This window comes from Carassius gibelio, chromosome A3 (genome assembly GCF_023724105.1).
Source record: "Carassius gibelio isolate Cgi1373 ecotype wild population from Czech Republic chromosome A3, carGib1.2-hapl.c, whole genome shotgun sequence".
Classification (NCBI taxonomy): domain Eukaryota; kingdom Metazoa; phylum Chordata; class Actinopteri; order Cypriniformes; family Cyprinidae; genus Carassius; species Carassius gibelio.
The window spans coordinates 213,281-237,869 of NC_068373.1; the positions used below are offsets into that span (position 1 = coordinate 213,281).

The following is a 24,589-nucleotide window of genomic DNA, read 5'->3' on the forward strand; positions in this document are numbered from 1 at the left end:
ACCCTGGTAATACCAGTTGCTTTAAGATTTTTGGAAATTTTTCACCAATTATATAATAATCTTGAAAAAAAAAAAAAAAAGTCAATGCCCGATCTCTGAATAATAGCAGGTTTTGCCTGGTTAGTACTTGGATGGAAGACGGCCGGGAAATACCAGTTGCTGTAATATTTTTGGCAATTTTTACTAATTACATAATAATCTTGCAACAAAAAAAAAAAAAAAAAAGAGTAAATGCCCAATCTTTGAATCTTAGGAGGTATGGACCTGTTTAGTGCTTGGATGGGAGACCGCCTCGGAATACCAGTTGCTGTAATATTTTTGGAAATTTGTACTAATTATATAATTATCTTGAAACAAAAAGAGTCAATGCCCAATCTTTGAATCTTAGCAGCTATGGACCTGTTTAGTGTTTGGATGGGAGACCGCCTCGGAAAACCAGGTGCTCTAATATTATTGGAAATTTATTACTAATTATATAATAATCTTTAAAAAAAAAAAAAAAAAAAAAAAAGAGTCAATGCCCGATCTCTTAATCTTAGCAGGTATTGGCCTGGTTAGTGCTTGGATGGGAGACCGCCTGGGAATACCAGGTGCTTTAAGCTTTAGGGTTTTCTTTCCTACTTATATTAGATTGGCTGATCTTTAAATAGCTCTCTCTTTGCAGCAGTCTTCGCTTATGGCCATACCACCCTGTCTATGCCAGATCATGTCTGAGCTCGGAAGCTAAGCAGGTTTGGGCCTGGTTAGTAATTGGATGGGAGACCCCCTGGTAATACCAGTTGCTTTAAGATTTTTGTAAATTTTTCACAAATTATATAATAATCTTGAAAAAAAAAAGAGTCAATGCCCATTCTTTGAATCTTAGCAGTCATGGACCTGTTTAGTGTCTGGATGGGAGACCGCCTCGGAATACCAGGTGCTCTAATATTATTGGAAATTTATTACTAATTATATAATAATCTTAAAAAAAAAAAAAAAAAAAAAGAGTCAATGCCCGATCTCTTAATCTTAGCAGGTATTGGCCTGGTTAGTGCTTGGATGGGAGACCGCCTGGGAATACCAGGTGCTTTAAGCTTTAGGGTTTTCTTTCCTACTTATATAATGTACCGGCGATTAGATTGACTGATCTTTAAATAGCTCTCTCTTTGCAGCAGTCTTCGCTTATGGCCATACCACCCTGGCTATGCCAGATCATGTCTGAGCTCGGAAGCTAAGCAAGTTTGGGCCTGGTTAGTAATTGGATGGGAGACCCCCTGGTAATACCAGTTGCTTTAAGATTTTTGTAAATTTTTCACAAATTATATAATAATCTTGAAAAAAAAAAGAGTGAATGCCCATTCTTTGAATCTTAGCAGTCATTGACCTGTGTAGTGTTTGGATGGGAGACCCCCTGGTAATACCAGGTGCTCTAATATTATTGGAAATTTATTACTAATTATATAATAATCTTAAAAAAAAAGAGCCAATGCCCGATCTCTTAATCTTAGCAGGTATTGGCCTGGTTAGTGCTTGGATGGGAGACCGCCTCGGAATACCAGGTGCTGTAAGCTTTTGGATTTTCATTCCTACTTATATAATGTATGGGCGATTTGATTGGCTGATCTTTAAATAGTCTTCTCTTTGCAGTATCCTTCGCTTGCGACCGTAACAACCTGGCTATGCCTGATCTCGTCTGCTCTCGGAAGCTAAGCAGGTTTGGTCCTGTATAATGTACCGGCGATTAGATTGGCTGATCTTTAAATAGCTCTCTCTTTGCAGCAGTCTTCGCTTATGGCCATTCCACCCTGGCTATGCCAGATCATGTCTGAGCTCGGAAACTAAGCAGGTTTCGGCCTGGTTAGTAATTGGATGGCAGACCCCCTGGTAATACCAGTTGCTTTAAGATTTTGGGAAATTTTTCACAAATTATATAATAATCTTGCAAGAAAAAAAGAAAGGAGTCAATGCCCCATATCTGAATCTTAGCATGTATGGGCCTGGTTAGTAATTGGATGGGAGACACCCTGGTAATACCAGTTGCTTTAAGATTTTTGGAAATTTTTCACAAATTATATAATAATCTTGAAAAAAAAAAAAAAAAGTCAATGCCCGATCTCTGAATAATAGCAGGTTTTGCCAGGTTAGTACTTGGATGGAAGACGGCCGGGAAATACCAGTTGCTGTAATATTTTTGGCAATTTTTACTAATTACATAATAATCTTGCAACAACAAAAAAAAAAAAAGAGTAAATGCCCAATCTTTGAATCTTAGGAGGTATGGACCTGTTTAGTGCTTGGATGGGAGACCGCCTCGGAATACCAGTTGCTGTAATATTTTTGGAAATTTGTACTAATTATATAATTATCTTGAAACAAAAAGAGTCAATGCCCGATCTCTTAATCTTAGCAGGTATTGGCCTGGTTAGTGCTTGGATGGGAGACCGCCTGGGAATACCAGGTGCTTTAAGCTTTAGGGTTTTCTTTCCTACTTATATAATGTACCGGCGATTAGATTGGCTGATCTTTAAATAGCTCTCTCTTTGCAGCAGTGTTCGCTTATGGCCATACCACCCTGGCTATGCCAGATCATGTCTGAGCTCGGAAGCTAAGCAGGTTTGGGCCTGGTTAGTAATTGGATGGGAGACCCCCTGGTAATACCAGTTGCTCTAAGATTTTTGTAAATTTTTCACAAATTATATAATAATCTTGAAAAAAAAAAGAGTCAATGCCCATTCTTTGAATCTTAGCAGTCATGGACCTGTTTAGTGTCTGGATGGGAGACCGCCTCGGAATACCAGGTGCTCTAATATTATTGGAAATGTATTACTAATTATATAATAATCTTAAAAAAAAAAAAAAAAAAAAAAGAGTCAATGCCCGATCTCTTAATCTTAGCAGGTATTGGCCTGGTTAGTGCTTGGATGGGAGACCGCCTGGGAATACCAGGTGCTTTAAGCTTTAGGGTTTTCTTTCCTACTTATATAATGTACCGGCGATTAGATTGACTGATCTTTAAATAGCTCTCTCTTTGCAGCAGTCTTCGCTTATGGCTATACCACCCTGGCTATGCCAGATCATGTCTGAGCTCGGAAGCTAAGCAGGTTTGGGCCTGGTTAGTAGTTGGATGGGAGACCCCCTGGTAATACCAGTTGCTTTAAGATTTTTGTAAATTTTTCACAAATTATATAATAATCTTGAAAAAAAAAAGAGTGAATGCCCAATCTTTGAATCTTAGCAGTCATTGACCTGTGTAGTGTTTGGATGGGAGACCCCCTGGTAATACCAGGTGCTCTAATATTATTGGAAATTTATTACTAATTATATAATAATCTTAAAAAAAAAGAGCCAATGCCGATCTCTTAATCTTAGCAGGTATTGGCCTGGTTAGTGCTTGGATGGGAGACCGCCTCGGAATACCATGTGCTGTAAGCTTTTGGATTTTCATTCCTACTTATATAATGTATGGGCGATTTGATTGGCTGATCTTTAAATAGTCTTCTCTTTGCAGTATCCTTCGCTTGCGACCGTAACAACCTGGCTATGCCTGATCTCGTCTGCTCTCGGAAGCTAAGCAGGTTTGGTCCTGTATAATGTACCGGCGATTAGATTGGCTGACCTTTAAATAGCTCTCTCTTTGCAGCAGTCTTCGCTTATGGCCATTCCACCCTGGCTATGCCAGATCATGTCTGAGCTCGGAAACTAAGCAGGTTTCGGCCTGGTTAGTAATTGGATGGCAGACCCCCTGGTAATACCAGTTGCTTTAAGATTTTTGGAAATTTTTCACAAATTATATAATAATCTTGCAAGAAAAAAAGAAAGGAGTCAATGCCCCATATCTGAATCTTAGCAGGTATGGGCCTGGTTAGTAATTGGATGGGAGACACCCTGGTAATACCAGTTGCTTTAAGATTTTTGGAAATTTTTCACCAATTATATAATAATCTTGAAAAAAAAAAAAAAAAGTCAATGCCCGATCTCTGAATAATAGCAGGTTTTGCCTGGTTAGTACTTGGATGGAAGACGGCCGGGAAATACCAGTTGCTGTAATATTTTTGGCAATTTTTACTAATTACATAATAATCTTGCAACAAAAAAAAAAAAAAAAAAGAGTAAATGCCCAATCTTTGAATCTTAGGAGGTATGGACCTGTTTAGTGCTTGGATGGGAGACCGCCTCGGAATACCAGTTGCTGTAATATTTTTGGAAATTTGTACTAATTATATAATTATCTTGAAACAAAAAGAGTCAATGCCCAATCTTTGAATCTTAGCAGCTATGGACCTGTTTAGTGTTTGGATGGGAGACCGCCTCGGAAAACCAGGTGCTCTAATATTATTGGAAATTTATTACTAATTATATAATAATCTTTAAAAAAAAAAAAAAAAAAAAAAAGAGTCAATGCCCGATCTCTTAATCTTAGCAGGTATTGGCCTGGTTAGTGCTTGGATGGGAGACCGCCTGGGAATACCAGGTGCTTTAAGCTTTAGGGTTTTCTTTCCTACTTATATTAGATTGGCTGATCTTTAAATAGCTCTCTCTTTGCAGCAGTCTTCGCTTATGGCCATACCACCCTGTCTATGCCAGATCATGTCTGAGCTCGGAAGCTAAGCAGGTTTGGGCCTGGTTAGTAATTGGATGGGAGACCCCCTGGTAATACCAGTTGCTTTAAGATTTTTGTAAATTTTTCACAAATTAAATAATAATCTTGAAAAAAAAAAGAGTCAATGCCCATTCTTTGAATCTTAGCAGTCATGGACCTGTTTAGTGTCTGGATGGGAGACCGCCTCGGAATACCAGGTGCTCTAATATTATTGGAAATTTATTACTAATTATATAATAATCTTAAAAAAAAAAAAAAAAAAAAAAGAGTCAATGCCCGATCTCTTAATCTTAGCAGGTATTGGCCTGGTTAGTGCTTGGATGGGAGACCGCCTGGGAATACCAGGTGCTTTAAGCTTTAGGGTTTTCTTTCCTACTTATATAATGTACCGGCGATTAGATTGACTGATCTTTAAATAGCTCTCTCTTTGCAGCAGTCTTCGCTTATGGCCATACCACCCTGGCTATGCCAGATCATGTCTGAGCTCGGAAGCTAAGCAGGTTTGGGCCTGGTTAGTAATTGGATGGGAGACCCCCTGGTAATACCAGTTGCTTTAAGATTTTTGTAAATTTTTCACAAATTATATAATAATCTTGAAAAAAAAAAGAGTGAATGCCCATTCTTTGAATCTTAGCAGTCATTGACCTGTGTAGTGTTTGGATGGGAGACCCCCTGGTAATACCAGGTGCTCTAATATTATTGGAAATTTATTACTAATTATATAATAATCTTAAAAAAAAAGAGCCAATGCCCGATCTCTTAATCTTAGCAGGTATTGGCCTGGTTAGTGCTTGGATGGGAGACCGCCTCGGAATACCAGGTGCTGTAAGCTTTTGGATTTTCATTCCTACTTATATAATGTATGGGCGATTTGATTGGCTGATCTTTAAATAGTCTTCTCTTTGCAGTATCCTTCGCTTGCGACCGTAACAACCTGGCTATGCCTGATCTCGTCTGCTCTCGGAAGCTAAGCAGGTTTGGTCCTGTATAATGTACCGGCGATTAGATTGGCTGATCTTTAAATAGCTCTCTCTTTGCAGCAGTCTTCGCTTATGGCCATTCCACCCTGGCTATGCCAGATCATGTCTGAGCTCGGAAACTAAGCAGGTTTCGGCCTGGTTAGTAATTGGATGGCAGACCCCCTGGTAATACCAGTTGCTTTAAGATTTTGGGAAATTTTTCACAAATTATATAATAATCTTGCAAGAAAAAAAGAAAGGAGTCAATGCCCCATATCTGAATCTTAGCATGTATGGGCCTGGTTAGTAATTGGATGGGAGACACCCTGGTAATACCAGTTGCTTTAAGATTTTTGGAAATTTTTCACAAATTATATAATAATCTTGAAAAAAAAAAAAAAAGTCAATGCCCGATCTCTGAATAATAGCAGGTTTTGCCTGGTTAGTACTTGGATGGAAGACGGCCGGGAAATACCAGTTGCTGTAATATTTTTGGCAATTTTTACTAATTACATAATAATCTTGCAACAACAAAAAAAAAAAAAAGAGTAAATGCCCAATCTTTGAATCTTAGGAGGTATGGACCTGTTTAGTGCTTGGATGGGAGACCGCCTCGGAATACCAGTTGCTGTAATATTTTTGGAAATTTGTACTAATTATATAATTATCTTGAAAAAAAAAAGAGTCAATGCCCATTCTTTGAATCTTAGCAGTCATGGACCTGTTTAGTGTCTGGATGGGAGACCGCCTCGGAATACCAGGTGCTCTAATATTATTGGAAATGTATTACTAATTATATAATAATCTTAAAAAAAAAAAAAAAAAAAAAAGAGTCAATGCCCGATCTCTTAATCTTAGCAGGTATTGGCCTGGTTAGTGCTTGGATGGGAGACCGCCTGGGAATACCAGGTGCTTTAAGCTTTAGGGTTTTCTTTCCTACTTATATAATGTACCGGCGATTAGATTGACTGATCTTTAAATAGCTCTCTCTTTGCAGCAGTCTTCGCTTATGGCTATACCACCCTGGCTATGCCAGATCATGTCTGAGCTCGGAAGCTAAGCAGGTTTGGGCCTGGTTAGTAGTTGGATGGGAGACCCCCTGGTAATACCAGTTGCTTTAAGATTTTTGTAAATTTTTCACAAATTATATAATAATCTTGAAAAAAAAAAGAGTGAATGCCCAATCTTTGAATCTTAGCAGTCATTGACCTGTGTAGTGTTTGGATGGGAGACCCCCTGGTAATACCAGGTGCTCTAATATTATTGGAAATTTATTACTAATTATATAATAATCTTAAAAAAAAAGAGCCAATGCCGATCTCTTAATCTTAGCAGGTATTGGCCTGGTTAGTGCTTGGATGGGAGACCGCCTCGGAATACCATGTGCTGTAAGCTTTTGGATTTTCATTCCTACTTATATAATGTATGGGCGATTTGATTGGCTGATCTTTAAATAGTCTTCTCTTTGCAGTATCCTTCGCTTGCGACCGTAACAACCTGGCTATGCCTGATCTCGTCTGCTCTCGGAAGCTAAGCAGGTTTGGTCCTGTATAATGTACCGGCGATTAGATTGGCTGACCTTTAAATAGCTCTCTCTTTGCAGCAGTCTTCGCTTATGGCCATTCCACCCTGGCTATGCCAGATCATGTCTGAGCTCGGAAACTAAGCAGGTTTCGGCCTGGTTAGTAATTGGATGGCAGACCCCCTGGTAATACCAGTTGCTTTAAGATTTTTGGAAATTTTTCACAAATTATATAATAATCTTGCAAGAAAAAAAGAAAGGAGTCAATGCCCCATATCTGAATCTTAGCAGGTATGGGCCTGGTTAGTAATTGGATGGGAGACACCCTGGTAATACCAGTTGCTTTAAGATTTTTGGAAATTTTTCACCAATTATATAATAATCTTGAAAAAAAAAAAAAAAAGTCAATGCCCGATCTCTGAATAATAGCAGGTTTTGCCTGGTTAGTACTTGGATGGAAGACGGCCGGGAAATACCAGTTGCTGTAATATTTTTGGCAATTTTTACTAATTACATAATAATCTTGCAACAAAAAAAAAAAAAAAAAAGAGTAAATGCCCAATCTTTGAATCTTAGGAGGTATGGACCTGTTTAGTGCTTGGATGGGAGACCGCCTCGGAATACCAGTTGCTGTAATATTTTTGGAAATTTGTACTAATTATATAATTATCTTGAAACAAAAAGAGTCAATGCCCAATCTTTGAATCTTAGCAGCTATGGACCTGTTTAGTGTTTGGATGGGAGACCGCCTCGGAAAACCAGGTGCTCTAATATTATTGGAAATTTATTACTAATTATATAATAATCTTTAAAAAAAAAAAAAAAAAAAAAAAGAGTCAATGCCCGATCTCTTAATCTTAGCAGGTATTGGCCTGGTTAGTGCTTGGATGGGAGACCGCCTGGGAATACCAGGTGCTTTAAGCTTTAGGGTTTTCTTTCCTACTTATATTAGATTGGCTGATCTTTAAATAGCTCTCTCTTTGCAGCAGTCTTCGCTTATGGCCATACCACCCTGTCTATGCCAGATCATGTCTGAGCTCGGAAGCTAAGCAGGTTTGGGCCTGGTTAGTAATTGGATGGGAGACCCCCTGGTAATACCAGTTGCTTTAAGATTTTTGTAAATTTTTCACAAATTAAATAATAATCTTGAAAAAAAAAAGAGTCAATGCCCATTCTTTGAATCTTAGCAGTCATGGACCTGTTTAGTGTCTGGATGGGAGACCGCCTCGGAATACCAGGTGCTCTAATATTATTGGAAATTTATTACTAATTATATAATAATCTTAAAAAAAAAAAAAAAAAAAAAAGAGTCAATGCCCGATCTCTTAATCTTAGCAGGTATTGGCCTGGTTAGTGCTTGGATGGGAGACCGCCTGGGAATACCAGGTGCTTTAAGCTTTAGGGTTTTCTTTCCTACTTATATAATGTACCGGCGATTAGATTGACTGATCTTTAAATAGCTCTCTCTTTGCAGCAGTCTTCGCTTATGGCCATACCACCCTGGCTATGCCAGATCATGTCTGAGCTCGGAAGCTAAGCAGGTTTGGGCCTGGTTAGTAATTGGATGGGAGACCCCCTGGTAATACCAGTTGCTTTAAGATTTTTGTAAATTTTTCACAAATTATATAATAATCTTGAAAAAAAAAAGAGTGAATGCCCATTCTTTGAATCTTAGCAGTCATTGACCTGTGTAGTGTTTGGATGGGAGACCCCCTGGTAATACCAGGTGCTCTAATATTATTGGAAATTTATTACTAATTATATAATAATCTTAAAAAAAAAGAGCCAATGCCCGATCTCTTAATCTTAGCAGGTATTGGCCTGGTTAGTGCTTGGATGGGAGACCGCCTCGGAATACCAGGTGCTGTAAGCTTTTGGATTTTCATTCCTACTTATATAATGTATGGGCGATTTGATTGGCTGATCTTTAAATAGTCTTCTCTTTGCAGTATCCTTCGCTTGCGACCGTAACAACCTGGCTATGCCTGATCTCGTCTGCTCTCGGAAGCTAAGCAGGTTTGGTCCTGTATAATGTACCGGCGATTAGATTGGCTGATCTTTAAATAGCTCTCTCTTTGCAGCAGTCTTCGCTTATGGCCATTCCACCCTGGCTATGCCAGATCATGTCTGAGCTCGGAAACTAAGCAGGTTTCGGCCTGGTTAGTAATTGGATGGCAGACCCCCTGGTAATACCAGTTGCTTTAAGATTTTGGGAAATTTTTCACAAATTATATAATAATCTTGCAAGAAAAAAAGAAAGGAGTCAATGCCCCATATCTGAATCTTAGCATGTATGGGCCTGGTTAGTAATTGGATGGGAGACACCCTGGTAATACCAGTTGCTTTAAGATTTTTGGAAATTTTTCACAAATTATATAATAATCTTGAAAAAAAAAAAAAAAGTCAATGCCCGATCTCTGAATAATAGCAGGTTTTGCCTGGTTAGTACTTGGATGGAAGACGGCCGGGAAATACCAGTTGCTGTAATATTTTTGGCAATTTTTACTAATTACATAATAATCTTGCAACAACAAAAAAAAAAAAAAGAGTAAATGCCCAATCTTTGAATCTTAGGAGGTATGGACCTGTTTAGTGCTTGGATGGGAGACCGCCTCGGAATACCAGTTGCTGTAATATTTTTGGAAATTTGTACTAATTATATAATTATCTTGAAACAAAAAGAGTCAATGCCCAATCTTTGAATCTTAGCAGCTATGGACCTGTTTAGTGTTTGGATGGGAGACCGCCTCGGAAAACCAGGTGCTCTAATATTATTGGAAATTCATTACTAATTATATAATAATCTTTAAAAAAAAAAAAAAAAAAAAAAGAGTCAATGCCCGATCTCTTAATCTTAGCAGGTATTGGCCTGGTTAGTGCTTGGATGGGAGACCGCCTGGGAATACCAGGTGCTTTAAGCTTTAGGGTTTTCTTTCCTACTTATATAATGTACCGGCGATTAGATTGGCTGATCTTTAAATAGCTCTCTCTTTGCAGCAGTGTTCGCTTATGGCCATACCACCCTGGCTATGCCAGATCATGTCTGAGCTCGGAAGCTAAGCAGGTTTGGGCCTGGTTAGTAATTGGATGGGAGACCCCCTGGTAATACCAGTTGCTCTAAGATTTTTGTAAATTTTTCACAAATTATATAATAATCTTGAAAAAAAAAAGAGTGAATGCCCAATCTTTGAATCTTAGCAGTCATTGACCTGTGTAGTGTTTGGATGGGAGACCCCCTGGTAATACCAGGTGCTCTAATATTATTGGAAATTTATTACTAATTATATAATAATCTTAAAAAAAAAGAGCCAATGCCGATCTCTTAATCTTAGCAGGTATTGGCCTGGTTAGTGCTTGGATGGGAGACTGCCTCGGAATACCATGTGCTGTAAGCTTTTGGATTTTCATTCCTACTTATATAATGTATGGGCGATTTGATTGGCTGATCTTTAAATAGTCTTCTCTTTGCAGTATCCTTCGCTTGCGACCGTAACAACCTGGCTATGCCTGATCTCGTCTGCTCTCGGAAGCTAAGCAGGTTTGGTCCTGTATAATGTACCGGCGATTAGATTGGCTGATCTTTAAATAGCTCTCTCTTTGCAGCAGTCTTCGCTTATGGCCATTCCACCCTGGCTATGCCAGATCATGTCTGAGCTCGGAAACTAAGCAGGTTTCGGCCTGGTTAGTAATTGGATGGCAGACCCCCTGGTAATACCAGTTGCTTTAAGATTTTTGGAAATTTTTCACAAATTATATAATAATCTTGCAAGAAAAAAAGAAAGGAGTCAATGCCCCATATCTGAATCTTAGCAGGTATGGGCCTGGTTAGTAATTGGATGGGAGACACCCTGGTAATACCAGTTGCTTTAAGATTTTTGGAAATTTTTCACCAATTATATAATAATCTTGAAAAAAAAAAAAAAAAGTCAATGCCCGATCTCTGAATAATAGCAGGTTTTGCCTGGTTAGTACTTGGATGGAAGACGGCCGGGAAATACCAGTTGCTGTAATATTTTTGGCAATTTTTACTAATTACATAATAATCTTGCAACAAAAAAAAAAAAAAAAAAAGAGTAAATGCCCAATCTTTGAATCTTAGGAGGTATGGACCTGTTTAGTGCTTGGATGGGAGACCGCCTCGGAATACCAGTTGCTGTAATATTTTTGGAAATTTGTACTAATTATATAATTATCTTGAAACAAAAAGAGTCAATGCCCAATCTTTGAATCTTAGCAGCTATGGACCTGTTTAGTGTTTGGATGGGAGACCGCCTCGGAAAACCAGGTGCTCTAATATTATTGGAAATTTATTACTAATTATATAATAATCTTTAAAAAAAAAAAAAAAAAAAAAAAAAAAAAGAGTCAATGCCCGATCTCTTAATCTTAGCAGGTATTGGTCTGGTTAGTGCTTGGATGGGAGACCGCCTGGGAATACCAGGTGCTTTAAGCTTTAGGGTTTTCTTTCCTACTTATATTAGATTGGCTGATCTTTAAATAGCTCTCTCTTTGCAGCAGTCTTCGCTTATGGCCATACCACCCTGTCTATGCCAGATCATGTCTGAGCTCGGAAGCTAAGCAGGTTTGGGCCTGGTTAGTAATTGGATGGGAGACCCCCTGGTAATACCAGTTGCTTTAAGATTTTTTTAAATTTTTCACAAATTATATAATAATCTTGAAAAAAAAAAGAGTCAATGCCCATTCTTTGAATCTTAGCAGTCATGGACCTGTTTAGTGTCTGGATGGGAGACCGCCTCGGAATACCAGGTGCTCTAATATTATTGGAAATTTATTACTAATTATATAATAATCTTAAAAAAAAAAAAAAAAAAAAAAGAGTCAATGCCCGATCTCTTAATCTTAGCAGGTATTGGCCTGGTTAGTGCTTGGATGGGAGACCGCCTGGGAATACCAGGTGCTTTAAGCTTTAGGGTTTTCTTTCCTACTTATATAATGTACCGGCGATTAGATTGACTGATCTTTAAATAGCTCTCTCTTTGCAGCAGTCTTCGCTTATGGCCATACCACCCTGGCTATGCCAGATCATGTCTGAGCTCGGAAGCTAAGCAGGTTTGGGCCTGGTTAGTAATTGGATGGGAGACCCCCTGGTAATACCAGTTGCTTTAAGATTTTTGTAAATTTTTCACAAATTATATAATAATCTTGAAAAAAAAAAGAGTGAATGCCCATTCTTTGAATCTTAGCAGTCATTGACCTGTGTAGTGTTTGGATGGGAGACCCCCTGGTAATACCAGGTGCTCTAATATTATTGGAAATTTATTACTAATTATATAATAATCTTAAAAAAAAAGAGCCAATGCCCGATCTCTTAATCTTAGCAGGTATTGGCCTGGTTAGTGCTTGGATGGGAGACCGCCTCGGAATACCAGGTGCTGTAAGCTTTTGGATTTTCATTCCTACTTATATAATGTATGGGCGATTTGATTGGCTGATCTTTAAATAGTCTTCTCTTTGCAGTATCCTTCGCTTGCGACCGTAACAACCTGGCTATGCCTGATCTCGTCTGCTCTCGGAAGCTAAGCAGGTTTGGTCCTGTATAATGTACCGGCGATTAGATTGGCTGATCTTTAAATAGCTCTCTCTTTGCAGCAGTCTTCGCTTATGGCCATTCCACCCTGGCTATGCCAGATCATGTCTGAGCTCGGAAACTAAGCAGGTTTCGGCCTGGTTAGTAATTGGATGGCAGACCCCCTGGTAATACCAGTTGCTTTAAGATTTTTGGAAATTTTTCACAAATTATATAATAATCTTGCAAGAAAAAAAGAAAGGAGTCAATGCCCCATATCTGAATCTTAGCAGGTATGGGCCTGGTTAGTAATTGGATGGGAGACACCCTGGTAATACCAGTTGCTTTAAGATTTTTGGAAATTTTTCACCAATTATATAATAATCTTGAAAAAAAAAAAAAAAAGTCAATGCCCGATCTCTGAATAATAGCAGGTTTTGCCTGGTTAGTACTTGGATGGAAGACGGCCGGGAAATACCAGTTGCTGTAATATTTTTGGCAATTTTTACTAATTACATAATAATCTTGCAACAAAAAAAAAAAAAAAAAAAAGAGTAAATGCCCAATCTTTGAATCTTAGGAGGTATGGACCTGTTTAGTGCTTGGATGGGAGACCGCCTCGGAATACCAGTTGCTGTAATATTTTTGGAAATTTGTACTAATTATATAATTATCTTGAAACAAAAAGAGTCAATGCCCAATCTTTGAATCTTAGCAGCTATGGACCTGTTTAGTGTTTGGATGGGAGACCGCCTCGGAAAACCAGGTGCTCTAATATTATTGGAAATTCATTACTAATTATATAATAATCTTTAAAAAAAAAAAAAAAAAAAAAGAGTCAATGCCCGATCTCTTAATCTTAGCAGGTATTGGCCTGGTTAGTGCTTGGATGGGAGACCGCCTGGGAATACCAGGTGCTTTAAGCTTTAGGGTTTTCTTTCCTACTTATATAATGTACCGGCGATTAGATTGGCTGATCTTTAAATAGCTCTCTCTTTGCAGCAGTGTTCGCTTATGGCCATACCACCCTGGCTATGCCAGATCATGTCTGAGCTCGGAAGCTAAGCAGGTTTGGGCCTGGTTAGTAATTGGATGGGAGACCCCCTGGTAATACCAGTTGCTCTAAGATTTTTGTAAATTTTTCACAAATTATATAATAATCTTGAAAAAAAAAAGAGTGAATGCCCAATCTTTGAATCTTAGCAGTCATTGACCTGTGTAGTGTTTGGATGGGAGACCCCCTGGTAATACCAGGTGCTCTAATATTATTGGAAATTTATTACTAATTATATAATAATCTTAAAAAAAAAGAGCCAATGCCGATCTCTTAATCTTAGCAGGTATTGGCCTGGTTAGTGCTTGGATGGGAGACCGCCTCGGAATACCATGTGCTGTAAGCTTTTGGATTTTCATTCCTACTTATATAATGTATGGGCGATTTGATTGGCTGATCTTTAAATAGTCTTCTCTTTGCAGTATCCTTCGCTTGCGACCGTAACAACCTGGCTATGCCTGATCTCGTCTGCTCTCGGAAGCTAAGCAGGTTTGGTCCTGTATAATGTACCGGCGATTAGATTGGCTGATCTTTAAATAGCTCTCTCTTTGCAGCAGTCTTCGCTTATGGCCATTCCACCCTGGCTATGCCAGATCATGTCTGAGCTCGGAAACTAAGCAGGTTTCGGCCTGGTTAGTAATTGGATGGCAGACCCCCTGGTAATACCAGTTGCTTTAAGATTTTTGGAAATTTTTCACAAATTATATAATAATCTTGCAAGAAAAAAAGAAAGGAGTCAATGCCCCATATCTGAATCTTAGCAGGTATGGGCCTGGTTAGTAATTGGATGGGAGACACCCTGGTAATACCAGTTGCTTTAAGATTTTTGGAAATTTTTCACCAATTATATAATAATCTTGAAAAAAAAAAAAAAAAGTCAATGCCCGATCTCTGAATAATAGCAGGTTTTGCCTGGTTAGTACTTGGATGGAAGACGGCCGGGAAATACCAGTTGCTGTAATATTTTTGGCAATTTTTACTAATTACATAATAATCTTGCAACAAAAAAAAAAAAAAAAAAAGAGTAAATGCCCAATCTTTGAATCTTAGGAGGTATGGACCTGTTTAGTGCTTGGATGGGAGACCGCCTCGGAATACCAGTTGCTGTAATATTTTTGGAAATTTGTACTAATTATATAATTATCTTGAAACAAAAAGAGTCAATGCCCAATCTTTGAATCTTAGCAGCTATGGACCTGTTTAGTGTTTGGATGGGAGACCGCCTCGGAAAACCAGGTGCTCTAATATTATTGGAAATTTATTACTAATTATATAATAATCTTTAAAAAAAAAAAAAAAAAAAAAAAAAAAAGAGTCAATGCCCGATCTCTTAATCTTAGCAGGTATTGGTCTGGTTAGTGCTTGGATGGGAGACCGCCTGGGAATACCAGGTGCTTTAAGCTTTAGGGTTTTCTTTCCTACTTATATTAGATTGGCTGATCTTTAAATAGCTCTCTCTTTGCAGCAGTCTTCGCTTATGGCCATACCACCCTGTCTATGCCAGATCATGTCTGAGCTCGGAAGCTAAGCAGGTTTGGGCCTGGTTAGTAATTGGATGGGAGACCCCCTGGTAATACCAGTTGCTTTAAGATTTTTGTAAATTTTTCACAAATTATATAATAATCTTGAAAAAAAAAAGAGTCAATGCCCATTCTTTGAATCTTAGCAGTCATGGACCTGTTTAGTGTCTGGATGGGAGACCGCCTCGGAATACCAGGTGCTCTAATATTATTGGAAATTTATTACTAATTATATAATAATCTTAAAAAAAAAAAAAAAAAAAAAAGAGTCAATGCCCGATCTCTTAATCTTAGCAGGTATTGGCCTGGTTAGTGCTTGGATGGGAGACCGCCTGGGAATACCAGGTGCTTTAAGCTTTAGGGTTTTCTTTCCTACTTATATAATGTACCGGCGATTAGATTGACTGATCTTTAAATAGCTCTCTCTTTGCAGCAGTCTTCGCTTATGGCCATACCACCCTGGCTATGCCAGATCATGTCTGAGCTCGGAAGCTAAGCAGGTTTGGGCCTGGTTAGTAATTGGATGGGAGACCCCCTGGTAATACCAGTTGCTTTAAGATTTTTGTAAATTTTTCACAAATTATATAATAATCTTGAAAAAAAAAAGAGTGAATGCCCATTCTTTGAATCTTAGCAGTCATTGACCTGTGTAGTGTTTGGATGGGAGACCCCCTGGTAATACCAGGTGCTCTAATATTATTGGAAATTTATTACTAATTATATAATAATCTTAAAAAAAAAGAGCCAATGCCCGATCTCTTAATCTTAGCAGGTATTGGCCTGGTTAGTGCTTGGATGGGAGACCGCCTCGGAATACCAGGTGCTGTAAGCTTTTGGATTTTCATTCCTACTTATATAATGTATGGGCGATTTGATTGGCTGATCTTTAAATAGTCTTCTCTTTGCAGTATCCTTCGCTTGCGACCGTAACAACCTGGCTATGCCTGATCTCGTCTGCTCTCGGAAGCTAAGCAGGTTTGGTCCTGTATAATGTACCGGCGATTAGATTGGCTGATCTTTAAATAGCTCTCTCTTTGCAGCAGTCTTCGCTTATGGCCATTCCACCCTGGCTATGCCAGATCATGTCTGAGCTCGGAAACTAAGCAGGTTTCGGCCTGGTTAGTAATTGGATGGCAGACCCCCTGGTAATACCAGTTGCTTTAAGATTTTTGGAAATTTTTCACAAATTATATAATAATCTTGCAAGAAAAAAAGAAAGGAGTCAATGCCCCATATCTGAATCTTAGCAGGTATGGGCCTGGTTAGTAATTGGATGGGAGACACCCTGGTAATACCAGTTGCTTTAAGATTTTTGGAAATTTTTCACCAATTATATAATAATCTTGAAAAAAAAAAAAAAAAGTCAATGCCCGATCTCTGAATAATAGCAGGTTTTGCCTGGTTAGTACTTGGATGGAAGACGGCCGGGAAATACCAGTTGCTGTAATATTTTTGGCAATTTTTACTAATTACATAATAATCTTGCAACAAAAAAAAAAAAAAAAAAAGAGTAAATGCCCAATCTTTGAATCTTAGGAGGTATGGACCTGTTTAGTGCTTGGATGGGAGACCGCCTCGGAATACCAGTTGCTGTAATATTTTTGGAAATTTGTACTAATTATATAATTATCTTGAAACAAAAAGAGTCAATGCCCAATCTTTGAATCTTAGCAGCTATGGACCTGTTTAGTGTTTGGATGGGAGACCGCCTCGGAAAACCAGGTGCTCTAATATTATTGGAAATTTATTACTAATTATATAATAATCTTTAAAAAAAAAAAAAAAAAAAAAAAAAAAAGAGTCAATGCCCGATCTCTTAATCTTAGCAGGTATTGGTCTGGTTAGTGCTTGGATGGGAGACCGCCTGGGAATACCAGGTGCTTTAAGCTTTAGGGTTTTCTTTCCTACTTATATTAGATTGGCTGATCTTTAAATAGCTCTCTCTTTGCAGCAGTCTTCGCTTATGGCCATACCACCCTGTCTATGCCAGATCATGTCTGAGCTCGGAAGCTAAGCAGGTTTGGGCCTGGTTAGTAATTGGATGGGAGACCCCCTGGTAATACCAGTTGCTTTAAGATTTTTGTAAATTTTTCACAAATTATATAATAATCTTGAAAAAAAAAAGAGTCAATGCCCATTCTTTGAATCTTAGCAGTCATGGACCTGTTTAGTGTCTGGATGGGAGACCGCCTCGGAATACCAGGTGCTCTAATATTATTGGAAATTTATTACTAATTATATAATAATCTTAAAAAAAAAAAAAAAAAAAAAAGAGTCAATGCCCGATCTCTTAATCTTAGCAGGTATTGGCCTGGTTAGTGCTTGGATGGGAGACCGCCTGGGAATACCAGGTGCTTTAAGCTTTAGGGTTTTCTTTCCTACTTATATAATGTACCGGCGATTAGATTGACTGATCTTTAAATAGCTCTCTCTTTGCAGCAGTCTTCGCTTATGGCCATACCACCCTGGCTATGCCAGATCATGTCTGAGCTCGGAAGCTAAGCAGGTTTGGGCCTGGTTAGTAATTGGATGGGAGACCCCCTGGTAATACCAGTTGCTTTAAGATTTTTGTAAATTTTTCACAAATTATATAATAATCTTGAAAAAAAAAAGAGTGAATGCCCATTCTTTGAATCTTAGCAGTCATTGACCTGTGTAGTGTTTGGATGGGAGACCCCCTGGTAATACCAGGTGCTCTAATATTATTGGAAATTTATTACTAATTATATAATAATCTTAAAAAAAAAGAGCCAATGCCCGATCTCTTAATCTTAGCAGGTATTGGCCTGGTTAGTGCTTGGATGGGAGACCGCCTCGGAATACCAGGTGCTGTAAGCTTTTGGATTTTCATTCCTACTTATATAATGTATGGGCGATTTGATTGGCTGATCTTTAAATAGTCTTCTCTTTGCAGTATCCTTCGCTTGCGACCGTAACAACCTGGCTATGCCTGATCTCGTCTGCTCTCGGAAGCTAAGCAGGTTTGGTCCTGTATAATGTACCGGCGATTAGATTGGCTGATCTTTAAATAGCTCTCTCTTTGCAGCAGTCTTCGCTTATGGCCATTCCACCCTGGCTATGCCAGATCATGTCTGAGCTCGGAAACTAAGCAGGTTTCGGCCTGGTTAGTAATTGGATGGCAGACCCCCTGGTAATACCAGTTGCTTTAAGATTTTGGGAAATTTTTCACAAATTATATAATAATCTTGCAAGAAAAAAAGAAAGGAGTCAATGCCCCATATCTGAATCTTAGCATGTATGGGCCTGGTTAGTAATTGGATGGGAGACACCCTGGTAATACCAGTTGCTTTAAGATTTTTGGAAATTTTTCACAAATTATATAATAATCTTGAAAAAAAAAAAAAAAAGTCAATGCCCGATCTCTGAATAATAGCAGGTTTTGCCTGGTTAGTACTTGGATGGAAGACGGCCGGGAAATACCAGTTGCTGTAATATTTTTGGCAATTTTTACTAATTACATAATAATCTTGCAACAAAAAAAAAAAAAAAAAGAGTAAATGCCCAATCTTTGAATCTTAGGAGGTATGGACCTGTTTAGTGCTTGGATGGGAGACCGCCTCGGAATACCAGTTGCTGTAATATTTTTGGAAATTTGTACTAATTATATAATTATCTTGAAACAAAAAGAGTCAATGCCCAATCTTTGAATCTTAGCAGCTATGGACCTGTTTAGTGTTTGGATGGGAGACCGCCTCGGAAAACCAGGTGCTCTAATATTATTGGAAATTCATTACTAATTATATAATAATCTTTAAAAAAAAAAAAAAAAAAAAAAAGAGTCAAAGCCCGATCTCTTAATCTTAGCAGGTATTGGCCTGGTTAGTGCTTGGATGGGAGACCGCCTGGGAATACCAGGTGCTTTAAGCTTTAGGGTTTTCTTTCCTACTTATATAATGTACCGGCGATTAGATTGGCTGATCTTTAAATAGCTCTCTCTTTGCAGCAGTGTTCGCTTATGGCCATACCACCCTGGCTATGCCAGATCATGTCTGAGCTCGGAAGCTAAGCAGGTTTGGGCCTGGTTAGTAATTGGATGGGAGACCCCCTGGTAATACCAGTTGCTCTAAGATTTTTGTAAATTTTTCACAAATTATATAATAATCTTGAAAAAAAAAAGAGTCAATGCCCATTCTTTGAATCTTAGCAGTCATGGACCTGTTTAGTGTCTGGATGGGAGACCGCCTCGGAATACCAGGTGCTCTAATATTATTGGAAATGTATTACTAATTATATAATAATCTTAAAAAAAAAAAAAAAAAAAAAAAAGAGTCAATGCCCGATCTCTTAATCTTAGCAGGTATTGTCCTGGTTAGTGCTTGGATGGGAGACCGCCTGGGAATACCAGGTGCTTTAAGCTTTAGGGTTTTCTTTCCTACTTATATAATGTACCGGCGATTAGATTGACTGATCTTTAAATAGCTCTCTCTTTGCAGCAGTCTTCTCTTATGGCTATACCACCCTGGCTATGCCAGATCATGTCTGAGCTCGGAAGCTAAGCAGGTTTGGGCCTGGTTAGTAGTTGGATGGGAGACCCCCTGGTAATACCAGTTGCTTTAAGATTTTTGTAAATTTTTCACAAATTATATAATAATCTTGAAAAAAAAAAGAGTGAATGCCCAATCTTTGAATCTTAGCAGTCATTGACCTGTGTAGTGTTTGGATGGGAGACCCCCTGGTAATACCAGGTGCTCTAATATTATTGGAAATTTATTACTAATTATATAATAATCTTAAAAAAAAAGAGCCAATGCCGATCTCTTAATCTTAGCAGGTATTGGCCTGGTTAGTGCTTGGATGGGAGACCGCCTCGGAATACCATGTGCTGTAAGCTTTTGGATTTTCATTCCTACTTATATAATGTATGGGCGATTTGATTGGCTGATCTTTAAATAGTCTTCTCTTTGCAGTATCCTTCGCTTGCGACCGTAACAACCTGGCTATGCCTGATCTCGTCTGCTCTCGGAAGCTAAGCAGGTTTGGTCCTGTATAATGTACCGGCGATTAGATTGGCTGATCTTTAAATAGCTCTCTCTTTGCAGCAGTCTTCGCTTATGGCCATTCCACCCTGGCTATGCCAGATCATGTCTGAGCTCGGAAACTAAGCAGGTTTCGGCCTGGTTAGTAATTGGATGGCAGACCCCCTGGTAATACCAGTTGCTTTAAGATTTTTGGAAATTTTTCACAAATTATATAATAATCTTGCAAGAAAAAAAGAAAGGAGTCAATGCCCCATATCTGAATCTTAGCAGGTATGGGCCTGGTTAGTAATTGGATGGGAGACACCCTGGTAATACCAGTTGCTTTAAGATTTTTGGAAATTTTTCACCAATTATATAATAATCTTGAAAAAAAAAAAAAAAGTCAATGCCCGATCTCTGAATAATAGCAGGTTTTGCCTGGTTAGTACTTGGATGGAAGACGGCCGGGAAATACCAGTTGCTGTAATATTTTTGGCAATTTTTACTAATTACATAATAATCTTGCAACAAAAAAAAAAAAAAAAAGAGTAAATGCCCAATCTTTGAATCTTAGGAGGTATGGACCTGTTTAGTGCTTGGATGGGAGACCGCCTCGGAATACCAGTTGCTGTAATATTTTTGGAAATTTGTACTAATTATATAATTATCTTGAAACAAAAAGAGTCAATGCCCAATCTTTGAATCTTAGCAGCTATGGACCTGTTTAGTGTTTGGATGGGAGACCGCCTCGGAAAACCAGGTGCTCTAATATTATTGGAAATTTATTACTAATTATATAATAATCTTTAAAAAAAAAAAAAAAAAAAAAAAAAGAGTCAATGCCCGATCTCTTAATCTTAGCAGGTATTGGCCTGGTTAGTGCTTGGATGGGAGACCGCCTGGGAATACCAGGTGCTTTAAGCTTTAGGGTTTTCTTTCCTACTTATATTAGATTGGCTGATCTTTAAATAGCTCTCTCTTTGCAGCAGTCTTCGCTTATGGCCATACCACCCTGGCTATGCCAGATCATGTCTGAGCTCGGAAGCTAAGCAGGTTTGGGCCTGGTTAGTAATTGGATGGGAGACCCCCTGGTAATACCAGTTGCTTTAAGATTTTTGTAAATTTTTCACAAATTATATAATAATCTTGAAAAAAAAAAGAGTGAATGCCCATTCTTTGAATCTTAGCAGTCATTGACCTGTGTAGTGTTTGGATGGGAGACCCCCTGGTAATACCAGGTGCTCTAATATTATTGGAAATTTATTACTAATTATATAATAATCTTAAAAAAAAAGAGCCAATGCCGATCTCTTAATCTTAGCAGGTATTGGCCTGGTTAGTGCTTGGATGGGAGACCGCCTCGGAATACCATGTGCTGTAAGCTTTTGGATTTTCATTCCTACTTATATAATGTATGGGCGATTTGATTGGCTGATCTTTAAATAGTCTTCTCTTTGCAGTATCCTTCGCTTGCGACCGTAACAACCTGGCTATGCCTGATCTCGTCTGCTCTCGGAAGCTAAGCAGGTTTGGTCCTGTATAATGTACCGGCGATTAGATTGGCTGATCTTTAAATAGCTCTCTCTTTGCAGCAGTCTTCGCTTATGGCCATTCCACCCTGGCTATGCCAGATCATGTCTGAGCTCGGAAACTAAGCAGGTTTCGGCCTGGTTAGTAATTGGATGGCAGACCCCCTGGTAATACCAGTTGCTTTAAGATTTTTGGAAATTTTTCACAAATTATATAATAATCTTGCAAGAAAAAAAGAAAGGAGTCAATGCCCCATATCTGAATCTTAGCAGGTATGGGCCTGGTTAGTAATTGGATGGGAGACACCCTGGTAATACCAGTTGCTTTAAGATTTTTGGAAATTTTTCACCAATTATATAATAATCTTGAAAAAAAAAAAAAAAGTCAATGCCCGATCTCTGAATAATAGCAGGTTTTGCCTGGTTAGTACTTGGATGGAAGACGGCCGGGAAATACCAGTTGCTGTAATATTTTTGGCAATTTTTACTAATTACATAATAATCTTGCAACAAAAAAAAAAAAAAAAAAGAGTAAATGCCCAATCTTTGAATCTTAGGAGGTATGGACCTGTTTAGTGCTTGGATGGGAGACCGCCTCGGAATACCAGTTGCTGTAATATTTTTGGAAATTTGTACTAATTATATAATTATCTCGAAACAAAAAGAGTCAATGCCCAATCTTTGAATCTTAGCAGCTATGGACCTGTTTAGTGTTTGGATGGGAGACCGCCTCGGAAAACCAGGTGCTCTAATATTATTGGAAATTTATTACTAATTATATAATAATCTTTAAAAAAAAAAAAAAAAAAAAAAAAAAAGAGTCAATGCCCGATCTCTTAATCTTAGCAGGTATTGGCCTGGTTAGTGCTTGGATGGGAGACCGCCTGGGAATACCAGGTGCTTTAAGCTTTAGGGTTTTCTTTCCTACTTATATTAGATTGGCTGATCTTTAAATAGCTCTCTCTTTGCAGCAGTCTTCGCTTATGGCCATACCACCCTGTCTATGCCATATCATGTCTGAGCTCGGAAGCTAAGCAGGTTTGGGCCTGGTTAGTAATTGGATGGGAGACCCCCTGGTAATACCAGTTGCTTTAAGATTTTTGTAAATTTTTCACAAATTATATAATAATCTTGAAAAAAAAAAGAGTCAATGCCCATTCTTTGAATCTTAGCAGTCATGGACCTGTTTAGTGTCTGGATGGGAGACCGCCTCGGAATACCAGGTGCTCTAATATTATTGGAAATTTATTACTAATTATATAATAATCTTAAAAAAAAAAAAAAAAAAAAAAGAGTCAATGCCCGATCTCTTAATCTTAGCAGGTATTGGCCTGGTTAGTGCTTGGATGGGAGACCGCCTGGGAATACCAGGTGCTTTAAGCTTTAGGGTTTTCTTTCCTACTTATATAATGTACCGGCGATTAGATTGACTGATCTTTAAATAGCTCTCTCTTTGCAGCAGTCTTCGCTTATGGCTATACCACCCTGGCTATGCCAGATCATGTCTGAGCTCGGAAGCTAAGCAGGTTTGGGCCTGGTTAGTAGTTGGATGGGAGACCCCCTGGTAATACCAGTTGCTTTAAGATTTTTGTAAATTTTTCACAAATTATATAATAATCTTGAAAAAAAAAAGAGTGAATGCCCAATCTTTGAATCTTAGCAGTCATTGACCTGTGTAGTGTTTGGATGGGAGACCCCCTGGTTATACCAGGTGCTCTAATATTATTGGAAATTTATTACTAATTATATAATAATCTTAAAAAAAAAGAGCCAATGCCGATCTCTTAATCTTAGCAGGTATTGGCCTGGTTAGTGCTTGGATGGGAGACCGCCTCGGAATACCATGTGCTGTAAGCTTTTGGATTTTCATTCCTACTTATATAATGTATGGGCGATTTGATTGGCTGATCTTTAAATAGTCTTCTCTTTGCAGTATCCTTCGCTTGCGACCGTAACAACCTGGCTATGCCTGATCTCGTCTGCTCTCGGAAGCTAAGCAGGTTTGGTCCTGTATAATGTACCGGCGATTAGATTGGCTGATCTTTAAATAGCTCTCTCTTTGCAGCAGTCTTCGCTTATGGCCATTCCACCCTGGCTATGCCAGATCATGTCTGAGCTCGGAAACTAAGCAGGTTTCGGCCTGGTTAGTAATTGGATGGCAGACCCCCTGGTAATACCAGTTGCTTTAAGATTTTTGGAAATTTTTCACAAATTATATAATAATCTTGCAAGAAAAAAAGAAAGGAGTCAATGCCCCATATCTGAATCTTAGCAGGTATGGGCCTGGTTAGTAATTGGATGGGAGACACCCTGGTAATACCAGTTGCTTTAAGATTTTTGGAAATTTTTCACCAATTATATAATAATCTTGAAAAAAAAAAAAAAAGTCAATGCCCGATCTCTGAATAATAGCAGGTTTTGCCTGGTTAGTACTTGGATGGAAGACGGCCGGGAAATACCAGTTGCTGTAATATTTTTGGCAATTTTTACTAATTACATAATAATCTTGCAACAAAAAAAAAAAAAAAAAAAGAGTAAATGCCCAATCTTTGAATCTTAGGAGGTATGGACCTGTTTAGTGCTTGGATGGGAGACCGCCTCGGAATACCAGTTGCTGTAATATTTTTGGAAATTTGTACTAATTATATAATTATCTTGAAACAAAAAGAGTCAATGCCCAATCTTTGAATCTTAGCAGCTATGGACCTGTTTAGTGTTTGGATGGGAGACCGCCTCGGAAAACCAGGTGCTCTAATATTATTGGAAATTTATTACTAATTATATAATAATCTTTAAAAAAAAAAAAAAAAAAAAAAAAAGAGTCAATGCCCGATCTCTTAATCTTAGCAGGTATTGGCCTGGTTAGTGCTTGGATGGGAGACCGCCTGGGAATACCAGGTGCTTTAAGCTTTAGGGTTTT

General features: G+C 38.4%; 22 pseudogenes; all 22 read left to right on the forward strand.

Moving 5' to 3' along the window:
• Positions 1–672: 672 nt before the first annotated feature.
• Positions 673–791, forward strand: LOC127960119 (uncharacterized; annotated as a pseudogene).
• Positions 792–1,159: 368 nt separating this feature from the next.
• Positions 1,160–1,278, forward strand: LOC127962541 (uncharacterized; annotated as a pseudogene).
• A 1,255-nt stretch (positions 1,279–2,533) lies between these two features.
• On the forward strand, positions 2,534–2,652 carry LOC127958441 (uncharacterized; annotated as a pseudogene).
• A 369-nt stretch (positions 2,653–3,021) lies between these two features.
• LOC127962276 (uncharacterized) lies at positions 3,022–3,140 on the forward strand (annotated as a pseudogene).
• A 1,392-nt stretch (positions 3,141–4,532) lies between these two features.
• Positions 4,533–4,651, forward strand: LOC127960123 (uncharacterized; annotated as a pseudogene).
• Positions 4,652–5,020: 369 nt separating this feature from the next.
• On the forward strand, positions 5,021–5,139 carry LOC127964780 (uncharacterized; annotated as a pseudogene).
• A 1,404-nt stretch (positions 5,140–6,543) lies between these two features.
• On the forward strand, positions 6,544–6,662 carry LOC127962280 (uncharacterized; annotated as a pseudogene).
• A 1,392-nt stretch (positions 6,663–8,054) lies between these two features.
• LOC127960136 (uncharacterized) lies at positions 8,055–8,173 on the forward strand (annotated as a pseudogene).
• A 369-nt stretch (positions 8,174–8,542) lies between these two features.
• Positions 8,543–8,661, forward strand: LOC127964786 (uncharacterized; annotated as a pseudogene).
• Positions 8,662–10,065: 1,404 nt separating this feature from the next.
• On the forward strand, positions 10,066–10,184 carry LOC127958446 (uncharacterized; annotated as a pseudogene).
• Positions 10,185–11,583: 1,399 nt separating this feature from the next.
• LOC127960141 (uncharacterized) lies at positions 11,584–11,702 on the forward strand (annotated as a pseudogene).
• A 369-nt stretch (positions 11,703–12,071) lies between these two features.
• Positions 12,072–12,190, forward strand: LOC127964790 (uncharacterized; annotated as a pseudogene).
• A 1,407-nt stretch (positions 12,191–13,597) lies between these two features.
• On the forward strand, positions 13,598–13,716 carry LOC127958451 (uncharacterized; annotated as a pseudogene).
• A 1,398-nt stretch (positions 13,717–15,114) lies between these two features.
• LOC127960147 (uncharacterized) lies at positions 15,115–15,233 on the forward strand (annotated as a pseudogene).
• Positions 15,234–15,602: 369 nt separating this feature from the next.
• On the forward strand, positions 15,603–15,721 carry LOC127964795 (uncharacterized; annotated as a pseudogene).
• A 1,399-nt stretch (positions 15,722–17,120) lies between these two features.
• LOC127960150 (uncharacterized) lies at positions 17,121–17,239 on the forward strand (annotated as a pseudogene).
• A 369-nt stretch (positions 17,240–17,608) lies between these two features.
• On the forward strand, positions 17,609–17,727 carry LOC127964799 (uncharacterized; annotated as a pseudogene).
• A 1,406-nt stretch (positions 17,728–19,133) lies between these two features.
• On the forward strand, positions 19,134–19,252 carry LOC127958463 (uncharacterized; annotated as a pseudogene).
• A 371-nt stretch (positions 19,253–19,623) lies between these two features.
• On the forward strand, positions 19,624–19,742 carry LOC127958134 (uncharacterized; annotated as a pseudogene).
• Positions 19,743–21,134: 1,392 nt separating this feature from the next.
• LOC127964801 (uncharacterized) lies at positions 21,135–21,253 on the forward strand (annotated as a pseudogene).
• A 1,395-nt stretch (positions 21,254–22,648) lies between these two features.
• On the forward strand, positions 22,649–22,767 carry LOC127964417 (uncharacterized; annotated as a pseudogene).
• Positions 22,768–23,136: 369 nt separating this feature from the next.
• LOC127962283 (uncharacterized) lies at positions 23,137–23,255 on the forward strand (annotated as a pseudogene).
• Positions 23,256–24,589: the final 1,334 nt, after the last annotated feature.